Source organism: Phyllobates terribilis, unplaced genomic scaffold, assembly GCF_046119375.1.
Source record: "Phyllobates terribilis strain yellow unplaced genomic scaffold, ASM4611937v1 Scaffold_5__5_contigs__length_657084704, whole genome shotgun sequence".
Lineage (NCBI taxonomy): Eukaryota > Metazoa > Chordata > Amphibia > Anura > Dendrobatidae > Phyllobates > Phyllobates terribilis.
Genome location: NW_027362765.1, coordinates 496,329,509 through 496,343,750, shown reverse-complemented (window position 1 = coordinate 496,343,750; position 14,242 = coordinate 496,329,509). Strand labels below are relative to the sequence as shown.

General features: G+C 50.5%; 1 pseudogene; it reads left to right on the top strand.

Moving 5' to 3' along the window:
* Positions 1-2,491: 2,491 nt before the first annotated feature.
* The window catches only part of LOC141273546 (intelectin-1-like), a 172,545-nt pseudogene continuing 160,794 nt past the window's right edge, over positions 2,492-14,242 (top strand).

Below are 14,242 nucleotides of genomic sequence, written 5' to 3'. Positions count from 1 at the left end.
TAGCACCCAATGGGCTCCTAGCTTTACCCACAGTACTCCCCCTATCTGCCCCTACACTACTGGGATGTTCCACCCCCCTCCCACTCCAGCCAGGGACAGACGCTGTCGTACCTGCACATATACTTGGTGGGAGTACCGTAGTTCTGTCCCCCGGAAATGGGATGTATGTAGTGCATGCAGCCTACTGAGCTCAGTCCCACTCTCCATCCTTACCCGGGAGTGGAATACCACACCTCTGGATGAGGTGCAATACCCCTGTAGCAGCCGAGTCCTCAGGGTGCTACATATACTTTGGAGTATAAATCAGAGATGGTATGTGCACCACCATTGAACAAGCGGTGGACACTGCGTTCTACAGGTCAGCACACCACAGCCATTACCACGAACATACCATCTCTGATGACCCTTGCCTTGTACACTGATGAAGGTCCCGAGGGACCGAAACGTTTGTCAATTTTATTGTACCTACTTCATTAAAAACTCTATATAATTTTTCACTAAAATCTTGAGTGCCGGGTTTTTCTAATATATTGTATTCGGCTTGGTACCCTACCCGTGCACCAAGTATTAATCAGGAGTGCGATAGTTTTTGTCTTTTATCTGAGGGTAGGTAGCATGAGCAGCTGTTTTAGTTGATCACATTCTTCCCCATCCCAATCCAACTGAGGACCTGCGGCACCGGAGCCACTACTTCCAACCTAGAGGACCTGCGGTGACGCACCATCCTGCTTTTATTGTCAAGTGGTCCGTGACTGGAATGCGGAAGCACCAGTGACGGACGGCGGTCTGCAGCACGCAGTGCGAGCACCAGTCCTTCAGCCACAAGGCATTCACTGGGGTTGTGCAGGGGTGCACAACCCCTTTAGGTGAGTGGCCAATTTGGCCCCCCATATCTAATTACCTAATCATCTGGTTCTTCACATAGCACACGCTTTCTCTCCTTTTTATTTCACATATGTCATCAATGTGACACGTACCTGCGCCTGGAAATCAGCGGTACAGTTTGCGCTGTTCCCAAGCACTGGGTGCTGAACGTTACTCTCATCATTGTTTCTTGCTCGTGCTGTGATCAGAAAGTGAGGCCCTGCACTGAGCAGAGCTCACTGAGTGACAGGACACTACTCCTGAGCTGAGTGCAGCTCTGGGGCCTGCTCGCTGGAGCGGCTCATTCTCCCTGGCTCTTCGGTGTCAACGGTCAGAGGATTACAGCGCGGGACATCTCCGGACTGGTGATTATAAAGATGTTATTATTTTATTCTTACTTTTACACAGGGACACTGTGGGAGCAGAATACCACTCCTAACATTGTCTCTTGCTCGTGCTGATCACAGCGTGAGCAAGGAACAATGATGGGGGTAGTGTTCATCACCCAGCGCTTGGGAACAGTGCAAACTGTACATTGATTCCCAGACGTCGGTACGTGTGATTGTGCTGCGGCACACGGGCGGCACATGGTTGCCACACAAGTGGCACACACGGGACATGGATATCTCTGGTACGGTACAGATGTTTGTCAGCAATTTGCAGCTTGGGATCTCTCTCCCCCTCTTTTCATCTCTTGCACAACGTTCAGCAGGTCAGCAATTTTGGGGTTATTCTCGGCCGTACCTTTTAGCTTATCCACAAGAGTGGCGGGTTTTATTGGGCAGAGGCTGATCCCTGATTTGCCTATGCAGCTGCTCTCCCTATACAGCACTGTGCATCCCTCACTCCTCCTGTTTCCCCCCAATTCTCCTTTTGTATTGGTAAAAGCCAATGTCAGTAATAAAGCCCCCTCTTCCTGTTTTTTTTGCCCCCTCTTCTCCGGTATCCACTGTGCAGGAGCTTCCATCCCTCCCTCCCTTATATATATATATATATATATATATATATATATATATATATATATATATATATAAAAAGTTTTGTGATTTATATTGTTCTATTAAGTCACAGATGGCGGTAAAGAATGCATGGTTTGAGTTTTGATTGATCTGAAGAAGGGCTTGCCCACCAGGAGTCGGCTGGTGCATACCATTTCAGCTTCAGTTTGGTTGAAGAGAAAGAATTACAGTGTTGGTTAATATTCATAGGAATAAAGCTGTGGCCGACTCCGTCCATAAAAGAAGTTTCATGGTGTCAGTGTTTTTTTCTATAAGGGGGGAGTTAATGTTTATGGGTTACATGTATTCATATAAATAGTCTAAATCTGTACATTACATAATGCAAGGTGGCCAGTCACAGAAAATATGTAATTAGTGACATGTTGTCCAGAAAACACATGTGCACAGCAAGGATAATAATGTCTCCTGAATAGACACATTAATGGAGATCACTCTCATTACATGCTGCCTTGTATTTTGGCAGACCAAGTAGAATGTAACACAACTTAATTAATGTAATAAGAAATTGCAGCATAGATTATATTCTTGGCATGAAAACAATTGAAAAAAGGTAAATATTAGCGGTCAAATATTGTTTGAGCCACATATCTATTGTTATGGTCTATACAGACATCTGATTGGAGAGTTTGGATTGGAGATCACTTCACTGGAAGCGAAATGGCACTATAAATGTCAGCATATTAGCATATGGACAAGAGTCCTGCTGTACTGCAAGATCCTCTGTGCTGGTAAGATGCACCTCTTACGTGGGTTTCTATCAATGCTTTTAGCTTGCTATGTACAGAGCTGAATTAGACTTTATTCACATGGTTGCGATTCCTGAACATATATGGACATTATTTTTTTGAAAACTAATTCACTTTATTTATTGATTTGATTATTTCCTTTGGGACCGGCTGATTTTTTCTGCTTTTGTTTGTTCCTCTCCTTCTTCTAAGAGCCATAACTTTTTTTAAATTTTTCCATCAACATTGGACTTGTTTTTTGCAGGACAAATTGTAGTTTTGCATTGTTTCAATTTATTGACCATATAATGTTCTGAAAAACAGCAGCAAAATTGCAGGTGGTGTGAAATTATGAAAAAATCTGCAATCCCTTCATATTTTGGGGGATTTTGTTTTTACATTGTTGATTGTGTAGCCTGACAACATGATTCTACAGCTCAGTTTGATTATACTGATATTATTTTTTTTTATATATTAGTAGTGATAAACATTCTGAAATTTGTAACCTGTTACTTCCTTATTTTTCCATTGATGGAGTTGTGTGAGGGCTTGTTTTTTTGCGTGCCGAGTTGACAATTTTATTGATAACATTTTGGGTTGCATGATATATTGATCACTTTCATTTGCATTTGTTCGTGTAACTGTGGTGAGTGAAAAACTGAAAATCTGGTGTTTTGTTTTCATTTATGTTTTTGCAGCTATTATTATTTCTTTTATTTAAAATGTAAAAATGTGTTGATTTAACCTTTTATATGTTTGTTATTTTTTTTTTTAAATTTTAGCCTTTTTTATTTTTTGCTTTTATTTTTAGCTTCCCGAGGGGACTTTAACCTGCAATCATTTGATTGCTTAAACTACAGTATATATTGCAGTACCACAAAATATAGTATAAATTATGGTCTTCTTTGAAGCTAATCTTAGTACTGAGCTTCCGGGAAGTATCAAGTTGGTAACAGCAAAGGCCTAGGCTGCCATGGTAACTCATTGTTTGCCGCGATCACACTCTTTAAATGCCACTGGTGGGTGCTCACGCACCTGCGATCATACTATTTAAATGCCGTTATCAGTGATCGACTCGGTGTTAAACCACAGTGATCGTGACTATTGCCAAACACTGGTGTTAAAGGCAGATGTCGGGTGTATATTACAATCGGCATCTGCACTGTATTTATGGGGCTCAGGAGCTGAATTCCCCACACACACACCCTGACCATGACCTACAGTGGGGAAAATAAGTATTTGATACACTGCCGATTTTGCAAGTTTTCCTACCTACAAAGAACGGAGAGGTCTGTAATTTTTATCTTAGGTACACTTCTGTAGCGCCGGCGTCCCTGCCCTCTGCTAGGCAGGGACGCTGTTCCCCTCACCCCTCTGCTCCGAGCCCGGCGTCCTCCTCCCGCTCTGCTGGCAGCACGCGCTCCTTCCCGGCCACTGTGCTTAGGGCGCGCGCGCTCCCTCCCTCTTAAAGGGGCCGCGCGGGCCGTCCTAAGGAGTCCCCGGCCAATGGCCGGAGGACTTCACCATATATAAGGCACCTCCTCCAAAATGGAGGTGCCCGAGCAATGTTGTTGCACTGTTCACTACTCTGCTTCAGCCCTCAGGTCCCGTTGCCAGTTACCTGCCAGATTCCTGCCAGTTTGCTGTCTGATTCCTGCCTGATATTCCGCTTACCTGCCTGCTAGCCAGTGGTCCGACGGTCTGCCTTCCAACTCCTGTCAGTCTGTCTAAGGACCAGCTTGCCCGCTCACCTGGGAGCGCACATCTGCTACCTGCCTGCTAGCCTGAGGTCCGACGGTCTGCCTTCCAACTCCTGTCAGTCTGTCTATGGACCAGCTTGCCCGCTCACCTGGGAGCGCACATCTGCTACCTGCCTGCTAGCCTACCTAGAGGCTCCGCCGTCACGTGCTGTGACCACCCGCCTGTCCAGAGACTCCTGCCTGCTCACCTGGGAGCGCTCATCTGCTGCCTGTCTGCTAGCCTACCTGGAGGCTCCGCCGTCACGTGCTGTGACCACCCGCCTGTCCAGAGATTCCTGCCCGCTCACCTGGGAGCGCTCATCTGCTGCCTGTCTGTTGGTCTACCTGGAGGCTCCGCCGTCACATGCTGTGACCACCCGCTTATCCAGAGACTCTCGCCTGCTCACCTGGGAGCTCATGTCTACCATTTGCCTGCTTGCCTACCTGGAGGCTCAGCCGTCACAGGTCGTACCAACCCTTCATCCAGAGACTGCCCCGGTCACTTGCCGTGACCTCCTGCCCGTTCATCCAGAGACTGCCCCAGTCACTTGCAGTGACCTCCTGCCCGTTCATCCAGAGACTGCCCCGGTCACTTGCCGTGACCTCCTGTCCGTTCACCCAGAGACTGTCCCGGTCACCTGCTGTGACTGCCTGCCCGTCTTCCCTGGTCGCCACCCGCTCCCTTACAAGGACCGCCCCCTTGTATAGTAGCTCAGAGGTTCCGCCTCCCAGACCCGTTACAGTTTGCTCGGGCCATGGAACCCGGTGGCACCCAAGCTCCCTCGCTCTCGGACCTTTGTCATGAACTGTCCCGTCAGAGGTCCCAACAAGAGTCCATCCTGGGTCACCTGCGGAATGTCAATTCTCGCCTGGACACTCTGACTGCTCCACCAGCAACCACCGCCAGTGCCATGACTCGCAATCCGGCAGCTCCGCTGCCCACCAATACCATGGTATCCTACCCCGGACCCCGGCTTTCTGCACCTCCTCGCTTCGGAGGCGACTCCGCTCAGGCTCGGGGCTTCATAAATCAGTGCACCCTGCACTTTGAACTCCTGTCCCACCAGTTTAACTCCGACCGGGCCAAAATTGCCTTCATCATGTCCCATCTCACCGGGGAGGCCCTGGCCTGGCTAAATCCTCTATGGGAGAGAGGAGACCCCCTGGTGTCCGACTTGCCTGCCTTTCTCACGGCTTTCCGAAAAGTCTTCGACGAACCCGGACGGAAGACCTCATCCGCATCATCTCTGCTACGCCTCCGTCAGGGAAGTCTCACCGTGGGCCAATATGCCATACGGTTCCGTACCCTTGCCTCGGAGCTGGCCTGGGATAACGACGCTCTGGTATCTGTCTTCTGGGAGGGTCTGTCCGGCCGTATTAAAGATGAACTCGTCGGTCGGGACATTCCTACCACTCTCGATGACCTAATAACTCTTGCCACCCGGATTGACCTACGGTTCCAGGAGCGTGCCAAAGAGGTCACCCGTGAGAGGAGGTTTCCACGTCTAGATCCTACTTTTCAGAAACCCGTCACTCCCTCCGTTTCTCCCCAGGTACACTCTCCTGAGCCTATGCAAGTCGACCAGACCAAGATGGTCAAAACCCGTCAGGACTTACGCCGTGCCAAGGGGAGCTGCTTCTACTGTGGCAGTAAGGAGCACCGGATCCGTACCTGCCCGGAGAGGTCGGGAAACGCCTGTGTCTAGGTTCGCTCAGAGAGGTCAACCTAGACAAGAATAAATCCTCTCCATCTCTGCTGCTGTCAGTCTCAATTATCTGCGGGGAGAATCGTTATTTCGAACTAGCCCAACTTGACTCTGGAGCGGCCGGGAATCTTATTTCACAGTCCCTGGTAGAAAAATACCGCATTCCCACCAAACCTCTGGCTGTACCATTATCTGTCGCTGCTGTGGATGGGGGCCTCTTACCACGTCCCATCCAACTCATCACCGAATCCATAACTCTGCAGGTGGGAATGCTGCATTCTGAGAGCATCTCTTTTCATGTTCTGCCTGGACTCTCTCACGCCCTCTTACTAGGTCTACCTTGGCTCCAGAGACATGCACCCATGCTTGACTGGCAGACCGGAGAGGTCCTTCGCTGGGGACAGGACTGTCATAAGACTTGTTTGGTTCCTGTTCATCCGGTCCGTCCTTCTCCTACCCCAACTAATCTACCTGGACTTCCGATTCCCTATTGGTCATTTGCTGATGTCTTTAATAAAAAGGAGGCAGAGACATTACCCCCTCATAGACCATACGACTGTCCTATCGACCTGTTACCCGGTACTACGCCTCCCCATGGACGCATTTACCCATTATCTGCTGCTGAGACCCGGTCGATGTCCGAATATATTGAGGAGAATTTGGCTAGGGGATTCATCCGGAAATCTACCTCCCCGGCGGGAGCAGGCTTCTTTTTCGTAAAAAAGAAGGACGGCTCTCTCCGTCCCTGTATAGACTATAGAGGCCTTAACCAGATCACGGTGAAGAATAAGTACCCCCTTCCGCTCATTCCAGAATTATTTGATCGTCTGAGGGGGGCTAGAATCTTCACCAAACTGGACCTCCGTGGGGCGTACAACCTGGTCCGTATCCGTCAAGGGGATGAATGGAAGACTGCATTCAACACCCGGGACGGCCACTATGAATATCTGGTAATGCCCTTTGGTCTCTGTAACGCTCCTGCCGTCTTTCAAGAGTTGGTCAATGACATCTTCCGGGACCTTCTCTACTCCTGCGTAGTGGTGTACCTGGATGACATCTTGGTCTTCTCTCCGGATCTCCAGACTCACCGGAGGGACGTTCGTCAGGTCCTGCTCAGGCTCAGGCAGAATCACCTCTTCGCTAAATATGAGAAGTGCCTCTTTGAGCAGACCTCGCTTCCGTTTTTGGGCTACATTATTTCTCAGACCGGCCTACGAATGGATCCAGAGAAACTGTCTGCCATCGAGAAATGGCCCCGACCGGAGGGGTTGAAGGCCATCCAGCGGTTCCTGGGCTTCGCCAACTACTACCGTCTCTTCATACCGCACTTCTCTTCCCGGACTGTCCCAATTTCCGCGCTCACCCGTAAGGGTACTAATCCCAAAGAGTGGCCGCCCGAAGCAGAGGAGGCCTTTCTTTCCTTAAAACAGGCCTTCTCTTCCGCCCCGGTGCTGCATCGCCCGGACGGCAACAAGCAGTTCTTCCTGGAGGTTGACGCCTCCTCCTCTGGAGCCGGAGCGGTACTTACTCAAAAATCATCTTCCGGGAGGATGGTAACTTGCGGCTTCTTCTCCAAACTCTTCTCCTCTTCTGAGCGCAATTATTCCATAGGAGACCGAGAGTTATTGGCCATCAAGCTGGCATTGGAGGAGTGGCGTTACCTACTCGAGGGGGCTCTTCATCCGGTAATAATTTACACTGACCACAAGAACTTGGCTTACCTCCAGCATGCCCAGAGACTTAACCCGCGCCAAGCCCGGTGGACCTTGTTTTTGCTCGCTTTGATTTTGTTCTTCATTTCCGCCCGGCTGACAAGAACATCAAACCGGACGCCTTGTCCCAATCCTTTCTGGTGTCTGATCTCGAGGAAGAACCTAAACATATCATCGATCCCGCCAGAGTAATGCAGGTGGCTCCCGTGAGCCTAAATCGTCTCCCTCCCGGTAAGACGTTCATATCGGTACCTGATCGGGAGAAGATCCTACACTGGCGTCATTCGTCTAAACTAGCTGGCCACGCCGGTCAGAAAAAGACCCTCCAGCTTATTACCCGGCACTACTGGTGGCCTACCCTGCACAAGGACGTAATAGACTTTGTTTCTGCCTGTGTCTCCTGTGTCCGCAACAAAGTTCCGAGACACCTGCCTGCCGGTCGCCTCCTTCCGCTTCCTGTACCCGCTGCCCCCTGGCAGCATATAGCTATGGACTTCATAACTGATCTCCCCGTCTCTGCCGGTTGTACGGTCATTTGGGTGGTCGCTGACCGCTTTTCCAAGATGGCTCACTTTATTCCCCTGCCAGGCCTCCCGTCTGCACCCGAGCTGGCTAAAGACTTTATCCGCCACATCTTCCGTCTTCATGGCCTGCCCCGTCACATCGTGTCGGATCGTGGGGTACAGTTCACCTCATGTTTTTGGAGAGCCACTTGTAAATTGCTAGACGTCACCCTGGACTTCTGCTCCGCTTACCACCCACAGTCCAATGGTCAAGTGGAGCGGATCAATCAGATCCTGACCAGTTACCTCCGGCACTTTGTTAATGCCCACCATTCTGACTGGGTGGATCTCCTGCCATGGGCCGAATTTTCTTACAACAATCACGAGAGCGAATCTTCCTCCAAATCCCCGTTTTTTGTAGTCTTCGGTCAGCATCCTCGGATCCCATTTCCCGTCTCCACCTCGGTGGACAATCCGGCTGCGGAATCTCTTGTTAACAAATTTTCCTCCATATGGGAGAGTACCCGGTCCGCACTCCTGCTGTCATCCGAGCGTATGAAAAGACATGCTGACAAAAAACGTCTGGATCCTCCTCTATTCCGTCCAGGGGATAAGGTCTGGCTCTCGTCCAAGTATGTCCGGCTCAAGATTCCTTCCTATAAGTTAGGGCCTCGGTTCATCGGTCCTCTGGAGGTCATCAGTCAGATCAACCCGGTGGCCTATAAATTGAAACTCCCAGCCAACTTGCGGATCCCTAACTCCTTCCATGTATCTCTCCTCAAACCTGTGGTACTTAACTCTTTTTCCAAGTCTACAGGTACGCCTCCTGCTCCGGTTTCCGCTGAAAACGAATTTGAGGTAGAGAACATTCTGGCCACCAAAAGGGTAAGAGGGAGGACCTTTTTTCTAGTAGATTGGAAGGGGTTTGGTCCTGAAGAGAGAACGTGGGAGCCCCGGGAGAACATCCATGCCCCTCTCATCCTAGCTAAATTTCTCTCTGGCCTAAAAAAGGGAGGGCCTAAAGGGGGGGGTACTGTAGCGCCGGCGTCCCTGCCCTCTGCTAGGCAGGGACGCTGTTCCCCTCACCCCTCTGCTCCGAGCCCGGCGTCCTCCTCCCGCTCTGCTGGCAGCGCGCGCTCCTTCCCGGCCACTGTGATTAGGGCGCGCGCGCGCTCCCTCCCTCTTAAAGGGGCCGCGCGCGCCGTCCTAAGGAGTCCCCGGCCAATGGCCGGAGGACTTCACCATATATATGGCACCTCCTCCAAAATGGAGGTGCCCGAGCAATGTTGTTGCACTGTTCACTACTCTGCTTCAGCCCTCAGGTCCCGTTGCCAGTTACCTGCCAGTTACCTGCCAGATTCCTGCCAGTTTGCTGTCTGATTCCTGCCTGATATTCCGCTTACCTGCCTGCTAGCCAGAGGTCCGACAGTCTGCCTTCCAACTCCTGTCAGTCTGTCTAAGGACCAGCTTGCCCGCTCACCTGGGAGCGCACATCTGCTACCTGCCTGCTAGCCTGAGGTCCGACGGTCTGCCTTCCAACTCCTGTCAGTCTATCTATGGACCAGCTTGCCCGCTCACCTGGGAGCGCACATCTGCTACCTGCCTGCTAGCCTACCTGGAGGCTCCGCCGTCACGTGCTGTGACCACCCGCCTGTCCAGAGACTCCTGCCCGCTCTCCTGGAAGCGCTCATCTGCTGCCTGTCTGCTAGCCTACCTGGAGGCTCCGCCGTCACGTGCTGTGACCACCCGCCTGTCCAGAGATTCCTGCCCGCTCACCTGGGAGCGCTCATCTGCTGCCTGTCTGTTGGTCTACCTGGAGGCTCCGCCGTCACATGCTGTGACCACCCGCTTATCCAGAAACTCTCGCCTGCTCACCTGGGAGCTCACGTCTACCATCTGCCTGCTTGCCTACCTGGAGGCTCAGCCGTCACAGGTCGTACCAACCCTTCATCCAGAGACTGCCCCGGTCACTTGCCGTGACCTCCTGCCCGTTCATCCAGAGACTGCCCCGGTCACTTGCCGTGACCTCCTGCCCGTTCATCCAGAGACTGCCCCGGTCACTTGCCGTGACCTCCTGTCCGTTCACCCAGAGATTGTCCCGGTCACCTGCTGTGACTGCCTGCCCGTCTTCCCTGGTCGCCACCCGCTCCCTTACAAGGACCGCCCCCTTGTATAGTAGCTCAGAGGTTCCGCCTCCCAGACCCGTTACAACTTCAACTGTGAGAGACAGAATCTAAAAATAAAAACTATTGATTGATTTTTACATAATTCATTTGCATTTTATTGCATAAAATAAGTATTTGATACAATAGAAAAACAGAACTTAATATTTGGTACAGAAACTTTGTTTGCAATTACAGATGTCAAATGTTTCATAGAATCATAGACTGTTAGAGTTGGAAGGGACCTCCAGAGTCATCTGGTCCAACCCCCTGGTCAAAGCAGGATTCACTAAACCATCTCAGACAGATATCTGTCCAACCTTTGTTTGAAGACTTCCATTGAAGGAGAACTCACCACCTCTCGTGGCAGCCTGTTCCACTCATTAATCACCCTCATTGTCAAAAAGTTTTTTCTAATATCTAATCTGTATCTCCTCCCATTCAGTTTAATCCCATTGCTTCTAGACCATCCGCAACCTCATCAGGAGCATGCCCAGGCATTGTAGGGAGGTCATACAGGCACGTGTAGGCCACACACAATACTGAGCCTCATTTTGACTTGTTTTAAGGACTTTACATCAAAGTTGGATCAGCCTGTAGTGTGTTTTTCCACTTTAATTTTCGGGGTGACTCCAAATCAAGGCCTCCATTGGTTAATAAATTTGATTTCCATTGATGATTTTTGTGTGATTTTGTTGTCAGCATGACGCGCCCCCTGGGCCGTGGGGTACTCGGCAGCCGGGCCTCTGGTTGCCGGTATGGGGGTTATCATGGTGGCTGGCCCGGTCCGTGACCCAGGGCAGTCAGTGAAAAGGGGGATAAATATGGGGGATTTGGACAGTTCGTGACGCCGCCTGTGGAATGCGGCTAAGGGGTGCCGCCGCTGCGGAGCAGCCCTCTGGAGCTGGTGTTACGGCAGCAGGGATGGTGTGTCTCTTCACAGATAGAGCTAGCTCCAGGCAGTGTGGGGTGTAATGGATGGTGGTGCAGGGGAGAGACAGCAGGACGGTCCCAGAGGAAAGACGGACACTCACACGGGGGTAAGCTTCAGTACCTTTACTGGTGATGCTGCAGGCACGGTCCAGGGTACTCCAGGTGAAGGGCGCACTTCTGGACTCTCCCCAGTGAGCGGGTATAGGGCCTCCTGATCCGTTGCTTTCTTATCTAGCTTCTGACCTGCCTGGAGCTACAGCTTGGTTACTGTCTGTCTTTGCACCTGCTGACCTGGTGGTAGGGCCTTCTCTTTGGAGATCACTCTCCCTGGACGCTGGGACCTCCGTGACTCCTAGCCCTGGTACTGTAGTCAGCATTTGGTGAACCTGGGACCTGTAGTCCTCCAGGGGTTCCGGTGGTTCCTACTGAGTATAAATGTCCCTGTAGGTGTGGACCCGGTGTCCGGTATATATATTGGGGTGAGCCTGGTATGCTCCTCTGCCCCCTCACTACTTCTTCCTTCTCCTCTCGCCTTCGGCCCACTCAAGGCCCTCACTAGGCTTTCACACGTGCTGTAGGCCTTGGCTCGCCTAAGCACAGCAGCCAGCTCGCTGCCTCTTCACTGCTCTCTGAGCGTCAGCACGCTCTCTGCTCACTCTGAGCTGTGTTCCTCTCTGTCTCTGAACACTGACAACTCTCAGCTGCCTAGCTCCACCCTCCCTATATATGTCCCTAACGGGCTCCCTCTGGTGGTCTGAGGTGGTAGGGTGGAGGTGTGTGAATGTGTGAGGGCCTCTTGTGGAGAAGTCCATCCATGCACCCTTCTGGGTTCTGTGGCACCAATGCACAGCAGGGCGCCACAAGCACATTCAACTTTGTACAGAACAAAGTATTCAATGAAAATATTTCATTCATTCAGATCTAGGATGTGTTATTTGAGTGTTCCCTTTATTTTTTTGAGCAGTGTATATATACATATACACAGTGGGTACGGAAAGTATTCAGACCCCCTTCAATTTTTCACTCCCTGTTTCATTGTAGCCATTTGATAAATTCTAAAAAGTTCATTTTTTTTCTCATTAAAGTACACTCTGCACCCCATCTTGACTGAAAAAAAACAGAGCTGTAGAAATTTTTGCAAATTTATTAAAAAAAGAAAAACTGAAATATCACATGGTCATTAGTGATGAGCGAGCACTAAAATGCTCGAGTTCTCTTTGCTCGGGTCGTGCAAATTGGAATGCTCGGGTGCTCGGACCGAGTAACAAGCCCAATGTAAGTCTATGGGAAACTCGAGCATTTTTCCGGCGGATCCCCCCGGCGGTCTGCAGAGGGCCTAAATATTGCCCAAATCGATGGGAACAGTGCTCAAATGACATGGGATCAGCATAGGGAAGACCCCTGGAAGCATTTCTGACTCCCAGGTCACTGCTGTCAACAATGTTGTTAGAGGTATTACGCCACATTACGGACTCACAATAAAACATGCAAAAGCGAAGCCAAAATGGATTTTCCTGGGAAAAATGTTAAGGAACATCCTTTCCAGGGTAATGATTTGTATATAAGGCAAAATAAATAAACAAAAATGCTCCTCCACACCTTGGGCTATGTTCACATGTAGCGTTTTTGATGCGTTTTTGCAATTTTGCATTGCTTTCAACCAAGACAAATGCATTCACTGGGAAATGTCATTTTAACATTTTACAACCTTATCTGGCCATGTGGTGTGTAACACATCATCAGACACATGCATACAGTGCTGAAAAGACATGGGAAGAGCATGGGGAAGACCCCTGGAAGCATCTCTGACTCCCAGGTCACTACCTAAAAGTGTGCCCATCACAAGTGATCCTTGCGAAGATGCCTCTGTCGTTGCGGACTTGCAACAATCACTGTCCATGTCCTTGTCCCAGCGCAGCGTTCAGTTGTCCCTACCCCATTCCTTGGAATGCAAGCGTAAGTATGCAGTCAGCCACAGGCTGCAAAACTATACTGCTAAAATTTTGACAGCTTGCTTGCACTTGAAATGTGGCCTTTTAGGCTCGTGGAGGCAGAAGCTGTCCACCACCTCATGGCGGCGGCGGCCAGGTGTCCATACTCGGTCCCCAGTCGCCACTATTTGTCCCAGTGTTGTCTCCGCCTTCCACAAGCACGGGTCCCACAACATTGCCCGTGCCCTCCCCAGTGGACTTACTGGGAAGGACTGCCTAAACACAAACACGTGGTCAAGTGAATGTGGCCAGGGATGGTACGGAGCCAGTCCACAGCTTTTTTTGCTGAGGGTTGTATTTCACCACAGCCATATTCTTTAGCTTGGTGAAAGCACTTGGGAAACCATATCTACTCTGTCATTTCTCCCAGGAAGTCCACTAAAGCTGTTTGCACTTGAAATGTGGCCTTTTCGGCTCAAGGAGGCGGAAGCTGTCCACAACCTCATGCCAGCGGCGGCCAGGTGTCCATACTCAGTCCCCAGCCGCCACTATTTCTCCCGGTATTGTCTCCGCCTTCCACAAGCAAGGGTCCCTGAACATTACTGCTGGTACTTTTCAGTGGGAATCTGCTTGCCTCCTACCAGCCTGTAATATTTCCAGTGAACTATGGTACTACACCATGGTATTAGCACTGCCCCCAGTACCAGTAGCGAAGCCATCCCCAATTTCCTTCTCAGGAATTTTATTTGGTAGACTGAGTGGCAGCCCAAATACATTAGTTTCTCACAAAGGAGCTGAATATAGAGTGGCAGTAGGTGCAAGTTTCTCCAGCCTGTTAGATATCAGAGGGTGAACGGCAGCACATTGGCTCAGTGTTTAGCACTGAAGTCTTGCAGCGCTGGGATCCTGGGTTCAAATCCCAGCAAGGACAACATCTGCAAGGATTTT